The 8,219-nt window shown below is 57.4% G+C and overlaps 1 protein-coding gene and 1 long non-coding RNA gene across 2 annotated transcripts in view; both read right to left on the bottom strand.

Moving 5' to 3' along the window:
* LOC140902949 (B-cell receptor CD22) overlaps positions 1-8,219 on the bottom strand; it is a 62,702-nt gene that overhangs the window by 43,118 nt on the left and 11,365 nt on the right.
* On the bottom strand, positions 2,934-7,176 carry LOC144929883 (uncharacterized). The gene is made up of 4 exons (XR_013634995.1): positions 7,105-7,176; positions 6,507-6,613; positions 5,630-5,720; positions 2,934-3,755 (listed from the first exon to the last, which is right to left on the bottom strand). It is a non-coding gene; the product is annotated as an uncharacterized LOC144929883 (long non-coding RNA).

Here is an 8,219-nt window from a genome sequence, read left to right as displayed (position 1 = left end):
CAGGGCCGGGAAAGGGGGACCGGCCCGCCAGGGCGAAACCCAAACCCTAGGGGTCAGCACTGTCCTGGGACCAGACCGCAGCCCGGCAGTACTAAGGAACCGACAGCCCAGGCCAGGCAGACCCTCGCTGTAATTCTGTCTGTGCCCACGTCGGGGGGACGTGGACGCGGGGCCAGAGAAGGACCCCTCTGAATGGAACGGGGCTGAGGTTACAGGTAGGATGGTATATTCCACCCCAGCCCTGTGCCCAGGCCACAATCGCCCCCTATTGTCTGGGCCCCAGGCTGATTGTGGGTCCAGGCTGAGCAATTAGTGACCTTTCTATTCCCCTGAGGCACAGCGCCCCCTAGTGCCATGCTGGGGCATTGGAGTCAGCCCTGCCTGCCAGGGGGAGCCCCCACCCCGGCTCCCTGCCCATCTCCCATCCGTGCCCAGATCGTGCCCGCCCCTGCTTAGCCAGAGAGAGGGAAGTGAAAGGACTCAGATGTTGCTAAACAACCCCCTGCACCTGCAGTTAAAGGGGGACGTTTAGAGCTGCCCTTCAAGGAGCTCTGGCGCCTGCCCCCCCAGCTCACCCCAGAGGGACCCACAGAAATCTCACCTCCTCCCCCCCCGGTGCCACTTCCCCTTTCGCCTTCGAAAGGTGCCGGACTGATCGCTCAGCTCCCCCTTGGCCAGATCGGCTGCTGGAGCCGCGGCTGCACGATGCACTATAAGGTAATTGCACCTTCTCGAGCCGGCAGGAGTGGGGGCTAGTGGTTAGAGCGGGGGGGCTGGGAGCCAGGACTCCTGGGTTCTTTTCCAAGCTCCGTGCAGCCCCGTTGTGCCCAGTGCCACCCAGACACGGTGAGAGACAGTCTCCGCGCCTTGGGGTGCACTGGGGTGGAGAACCGTAGGACTCCCTGAAACCTCTTTCCCCTTAGCAGGGGCTCTCTGTGCCCCCCGTTTCCTCTCTGCACCAGGGTCCCCCAATCTAACCCCTCGGTCAGGGGTCCTCTGGGCCTCCCATTCCCTCCTCCCCCATTCCAGCTCCCCCGATGCCAGGGCTCAGTCTGTGGGATACTGGACAGAGATGAGCTGTGGGAGGGTGAGGCTGGAAGGCATCAATGGTACCCCCAGCTGGTCCTCAGATCTACCGTCAATTTCACTTTGGGGTGCTATGCTGCAGGGAGTGTGGGGGGGCTCTCCCCTGGCTCTCCGGGCTGGCCCCCATGCCCCAGTGTGAATCAAACAGAGCAAAGGCTTGAAGCAGGGTCTCCCACAGCGCCGGGACCAGCAGAGGGTGCCGCTGAGCTGCTCACCAGCCCTGGATTCTCACCTCCCCCAGGGGTCTGGGAATTCGATTATTTTGGTGCTGCCACACGAGGCGCCACCTCCAGGCCTGATTTGGAGCAAACGCCCCAACGGCCGAAAACCGAGCCCCTCTGCAGCCGCTGAAGTACAGCACCCCACAAATTAAACCACCCCCAGGATTGCGGAAAATCCTGGGGCAATTTCTCCTGTCCAGACAGCCCCAGGGCTCGCTGGGCTGCTCGTCGGGGCAGGGGAGCAGGGTTTTGCTCTGTGTTTGTACAGCGCCTGGCACGCTGTCTCACGTGCGGTGCGCCTACGTGTTACCCCCATACACCGAATACACAATACGCGGGGGTTAGGAAATACACTGGGGCTGGGCTCCGTGTCTCCCCTTTGGCGCTTTATGCGGAAGCGGGAAGAATGACAGCCTGCAGGGGATCCAGCCTCCTGCAGGACAGGGTGAGCCGGACGCTGCTTAGTGCGGAAATCTTAGCCCCGGACAATGAACTCATTGAGCCAGAGAAACCCGTCTCTCCCCACTAGATAAGCCAGTGGAAGGGACTAGCCAGGAACTGAGGGATAATTTGCCTGCTGTTGCTACACTCCTGTAGGTGAGTGAGAGACAGAAGGAGCCGGAGCTGTTCGGTTTCTCTCTAAGGCGGCAGAGAGATGCCTTGGTCCGGGTCTATTAGCACCTGTCTGGGGAGGGGATTTTGGGGAGCAGAGGCTGGTTAACCCACCCCACAAAGGCAAAGTGAGCTCCGATGGCTGGGGGATGAAGCCAGACAAATCCAGACCGGACATAAGGGGCAGGTTCTTCCCAAGGAGAGGACTTGACCCTCGCAACAACCACCCCAGGGAGGGGGCAGGTTCTCCAAACCTTTGAGTCCTTCCATGGTGATCAGGTGTCTCACTGAAAGCCCCCATTCTAGCTCGACCCCCAGAACTGGGCTTGAAATCTGCAAAGGGGGCGGAGTTAGGGGCACAAGTGTCAAGGGGGCGGAGTTAGCAGTGCTCCAGCTCCATCCCCCAGATCTGGGCTTGAAATCTGCAAAGGGGGCAGAGTTAAGGACACACATGCAAAGGGGTGGAGTTAATGGCGCTCTAGCTTGACCCTCCACCCGTACAGATCTGGGCTGGGTGCAGGGACCCCTGGGGGAGGTCCTCCAGCCCAGGCTAGGCACGAGGGCAAACTGGCCGTGCAGAACAGTCCCTTGAGATGTGTGGATTGATAAACCAAACCCTCTAGCTCTCCTAGCATTGTGATCCCTCACTCCCCTTCAGGATCCACAGCTCAGCGTTTTAATCCGGAGCCAGGAGGAGACGCTTTGACCCCGATCCTGCCATCGGGCCCCTGTTACCGCCCAGTGGCTGGACCTAACACAGGAGCCAGGCCTCAGTCTAACATCACGGCTCAGCGCGGGCTTAATCCATGCAGAGCGGAGACGCTTGTGGGTCCCTTTCCAATTTCAGCAGGGCAGCTGGCTCAAGCTTCTGTAGCATCTTTGCACCAGTGGGAATGACCTTGCCAGGAATGGACGGTCAGGGTGGGGCAGCCCCCATCACAGCTGGGCAAATAACCGATTTGCCAGCAACGCCGAAAAATCGGAAACAAAATTCCTGTCAAGTCTGACTGATTTTCAATGGTTTTGATTTAAAAACAACACATGAAAGGATTTTTTGCAACAAAAAGAATCGTTTTGGACTGAACCAATTCGAGGGTTCGGGGGTTTTATCTCCTCCTGAGACAGTTTGGCAAAACCCTCCTGAAATCGTGTGATGATTTGGTGGCGCCGAACCTGTGTTTCCTGATCACAAAATGTTTCGTGTGAACACGTTCACTTGTTTCTACTCCCCACCTCCTGCTCCTAGAGCCGGGTCATGAGCTGCTGGATCTTGGCCTACTAGATCAAGGGGCCCGCTCTCACCAGATGTCTGTTCCTCGGGGGGGATATTTCTAGAGGGGACTGAGTCACCCCTCAACCTCCTCCGTGTGACGCTGGATAAACTGAGCCCCTGGAGTCTGACTCCTGCCTGTCTTCCAATCCTTGAGTCATTCTCCTGGCTCTTCTCTGACCCCTCCCCAAGTGATCTCTGTGAGTCTGGAACTGGGGGGCCGCGCAGTCGGATTCCACTGGAGGTCGCCTCTGAATGTGGGGGGACGGCTCTGGCCCAGGTCAGACCAGCCGATCAAACTGGCCCCTTCTGGCCTTGGAAATCTGTTTGTCTCGTGTCTCCTCATTGCCCCTCCGCTGCCTCACGGGATCCCTAGCTGAGAAGCCGGCGCAAGCAGCAAGCATGTGCAGCTGGCTGGCGGCTGTAGGGGGAAGTGCCAGGTGAGCCGCAGCTGGATCCTAGCTCTTAATAACAGCGTATTCGCAGGTGAGGTCGGCGACAGGCTCCGCTCTCCGGGTGAGAGGCTGCAGCTGGACGGCCGCGTAGTGGACCTCATCTGGGTCACTCTAGGGTAAAGAATAATAATGACAATGCCCGACTCTGACAGGGAGCTTTACATCAGCAGAGCTCAAAGCACGGCTGGGGAAACTGAGGCACCGGATGGGGAAGTGACTTAGCCAAGGTCACCCAACAGGCAGGTGGAAGAGCCAGGAAGAGAACCCAGGCGTCCTGTGTCTCAGGCCAGTGCTCTATCCACTAGGCAACACTGTCTCCTAAAAAACAACTCCTCCCCCCCACAATTTTAGCCTTGATGATCATTACGTCGGGCCTTCTGGAGACCCCTTATATCGACACAAAACACATCGGCTGAGGGCATCACCTCTGTAATGGGAGATACACATGGAGGATAACAGCCCTACCACTGCTGCTGGGTAATGGAGCAACTCCTTCAGCTCCACCTTGGGGGTAACAGCTCTGCTCCTCCTGCCATCGAATGGAGCAACTCCACCAGCTCACGGCAATGCTGCTACTCAGGCACCAGCAGTTGGATCAGAGCTGGCCCCCCTACAGGGGAAAGGCCCCAGGCCCCATTCCCTGTCCCAGCCAGTGGACGAGATATTGCTGCACACGCCAGCTGCCCAGGGCTTGTCCCGCTGCCCCCGGCGACACAGAGGCCCCCCCGCAGAGCACTCGCCTCTTCATGTCACCCCCCCAGCCCCGTCACTCAGCGTCCCGCCCACCGCTCTGCCCTCCAGCTGCTGGGCGATGCCCCCTGCCCTGCCCCGCAGCTGTGCTCACCCTGACCCAGAGCGCCCAGCCCAGCCTGGTCTCGCTGCCGCTGGGAGCTGATCTCACAGGGGGCAGAGCCGGGATAGAACCCAGGAGTCCTGGCTCCCAGCCCTCTGCCCCCACTCTAACCACTAGACCCTGCTCCCCTCCCAGAGCCAGGGATAGAACCCAGATGTCCTAGCTCCCAGCCCCACTTCTGTAACCACTAGATCCCATTCTCCTCCCAGAGCTGGGGATAGAAATCAGGAGTCCACGCTCCCAGCCCCCCTGCTCTAACCACTGGACCCCACCCTACTCCTGGAGCTGGGGACAGAACCTCGGAGACCCGGGCCGCATATACACAGAGGAATGACAGGTTTCAGAGTAACAGCCGTGTTAGTTTGTATTCGCAAAAAGAAAAGGAGGACTTGTGGCACCTTAGAGACTAACCAATTTATTTGAGCATGAGCTTTCGTGAGCTACAGCTCACTTCATCGGATGCATACCGTGGAAACTGCAGCAGACATTATATACACACAGAGATCATGAAACGATACCTCCTCCCACCCCACTGTCCTGCTGGTAATTGCTTAGCTAAAGTGATCATCAAGTTGGGCCATTTCCAGCACAAATCCAGGTTTTCTCACCCTCCACCCCCCCCCCCACAAACTCCCCCCCAGACGTTCTGGTTAAACTTGGATTTAAACTTGGAGAGTGGTCAGTTTGGATGAGCTATTGCCAGCAGGAGAGTGAGTTTGTGTGTGTGGTTTTTGGAGGGGGGTGGGGGGATGAGAAAACCTGGATTTGTGCAGGAAATGGCCCACCTTGATTATCATGCACATTGTGAAGAGAGTTGTCACTTTGGATGGGCTATTACCAGCAGGAGAGTGAGTTTGTGTGTGGCGGGGTGGAGGGTGAGAAAACCTGGATTTGTGCTGGAAATGGCCCAACTTGATGATCACTTTAGATAAGCTATTACCAGCAGGACAGTGGGGTGGGAGGAGGTATTGTTTCATGATCTCTGTGTGTATATAATGTCTGCTGCAGTTTCCACGGTATGCATCCAATGAAGTGAGCTGTAGCTCACGAAAGCTCGTGCTCAAATAAATTGGTTAGTCTCTAAGGTGCCACAAGTCCTCCTTTTCTTTTTACAGAGGAATGAGTCTCTCACCTGTGGTACTTTGCCAGTGTTCATGGGCTGGCTGTAGATGTGGGATTCCCCGGTGCTATCCGGAGAGCCCGGGCACACCTCGTTGGGCGCGCTGCCACGGAAAGAGAGAACGTTATGGGGGCTGGGGATGGCGCGAGGGCATTTGGGTGGCTAGTGTTCGGTCGGCTGCAGCGCCGTGGCTGGGGATTGGTCAGGCTGCGTCGGTCAACAGCGTACAACCCCTGTGGGTCAGTGGCTGGGGGTGGACCCCTGGGCTAAAGCACCCCAGACCAGACATGAGTCATGGATTTGGGGAATGGGAAATGGGGCCTTTCCCCTCTAGGGGACACTGGCTCCAGTCCAGCCCCGGAGTGGGGGACTGGCTTCCTCGGGAGGGAGGAGGGCAGAGAAGGGGCCTTTCGCTTCTAGAGCAGCGGTCCCCAAACTGTGGGGCACACCACCCTAGGAGGGCATGGAGGAACTTTTGGGGCAGTGCAGCCAGGCCAGCCCCCATGGGGGGCAGGGAGGGAGCACCACCCAGCCCCACTCTGCCCCAGCCGCAGCTCCAGCCCTGGTCCCAAGCCCAGCTCCCGACTGCAGTTCTGACCCCACTCCCGGCAGGGGATGGGGGTGGGAATGGACAGTTTCCATTATGGGTAAGGGAGGGAGCAACAGAAAATGGTTGTGGACCCCTGTCGAGGGAATGCTGGCTCCGATCCAGCCCCTGCCCCAAACAGGGCTCATCCCTCCAGCAGGGGGCGCCAGGGACACACACAAACTGACCTACACCCCAGCAGGAGGCGTATCAAGCTCAGCCTTGGCCACGCTCTCCTAACATGTGGGCACCGCCCCACACCCAGCCCCTACACAGTAGCTCAGACCCACGCCCGGCTGTTACCTGGGGGCCCCAGGTGGGGCCAGGCAGGCTGGCTTCCCCATGCCATAGTGCTGGGTGTTTTCATAGATGCGTTCAGACATCGGGGTCTCCCCCGGGCCCGGCTGGTCCTGCAAGGCAGGGAGAAGTGAGGCCGCGAGCCACGGCTCTGGGACTGCTCGGTGATGTCTAACAACAAAGGAAAATGCACACAGACCCCCCCACCACACCTGATAAACTACCCAGGGGATTGGAAAGACCTTCTGTCCTGCTCGGGGACGGGGATGGGAAGGGGACAAGGAGAGGAATTTTATAATCCTCTTTTATGGAGGGGTAAACTGAGGGACAGAGCTCATCTAAAGTCATGCAGTGAGTCAGCAACAGAGCTGGGGATAGAACCCAGGAGTCCTGGCTCCCAGCACCTCTTGCTCTGCAGGTCCCAGGATGTAGGCGGCAGCCTGCACAAGGGGGGTGGCTGGAAAGGAGAAAGGAGGGTTCTTGGATCAACCCTGCAGCAGATTTTTGAACCCCATTTGCTGAGGGACGGCAGCCGGGTAACAAGCCCACAGTGAGGCTGCATGGGGCTGGATCATTACACGTGGTGGCTTTGGAGTCAGCAGACCTGATGCTCAGATGCGAAGCCCTCCCGTCCCAGCACCCCCAGCCTCCTCTGTAGGCTGTGCTGCCCAGCTGGATGACATTTCCCATGATGCACCACTATCTCTCCTCGTGGTGATGGGAAGGGTGCCTCACAGGAATCCATAGCCAAGGTGCATCCTGGGAGATGTAGTTTCAGAGTCTTGTATCCTCATTCTCCACTATAGGCCAAGGTGTCTGTCTGGACTACATCTCTCATGATGCCCCACCAGCTCCTCTCTTGGTGGGGGAAGGGCGTGCATCACAGGAATCCTACGCCAAGGTGCATCATGGGAGATATAGTCCGGCTACAGATTCTGGCCCACAGAAGGGAATGGAAGCACAAGGCACTCAAACTACAACTCCCATCAGGCCATTTTCAATTGAAATATTTCGGTTTTTGACATTTCTATGAAAAGTGGCGCTTTCCCACTTGGGAAAAAAAAAACCATTTCCTGGCCAGCTCTACTAGAAATTTTGTTTTTTTTAAATGAATACCAAGATCTCACAAAATCCCATCATTCCATGTGTGTCATAGGAGTCCTTCGGTGTGGTGCATCATGGGACTTGCAGTTCCTGTGCCTCACGTTCTCAGTCTCATCTGTTGGCCGGGGTGTCCGGCTGAACTACAACTCCTACGATGCACCACCTGGTCCCCTCTTGGTGCGGGGAGGGGCGCTTCAGTGGAATTCGTGGCTGTGATGCATCATGGGAGATGTAGTCCAACCCCTCCCTGTTTGATGATAGGGCTGGACTAAAGTGCTGGAGGAATCACAGCCAGCCTCCCCAAGACCTCGGCAAAGGCAATGATGGGCCAAGGGAAGGAGGATCCATAGAATCTAAGGGCAGAAGGACCAGCTGGGTGACACAGGCCTCAGGACTCCCCTGAATTCATTCCCATTTGAACGACAGGACTCCCATCAGTTCATTCCCGTTTGAACGAGAGCCGATCCTTTAGCAAAACATCCCAGAGTGATTTAAACATTCCCCGGGATGGAGAATCCACCATGTCCGGAGATCATTCTTTCAATGGCAAATTCTCCTCCCTGTTCAACATTTGCACCTTAATGCCAGTCTGAATTTGTCTAGCTTCAGGTTCCA

This window comes from Lepidochelys kempii, chromosome 24 (genome assembly GCF_965140285.1).
Source record: "Lepidochelys kempii isolate rLepKem1 chromosome 24, rLepKem1.hap1, whole genome shotgun sequence".
Taxonomy (NCBI): domain Eukaryota; kingdom Metazoa; phylum Chordata; order Testudines; family Cheloniidae; genus Lepidochelys; species Lepidochelys kempii.
This window is presented reverse-complemented; position numbering and strand designations above follow the sequence as displayed.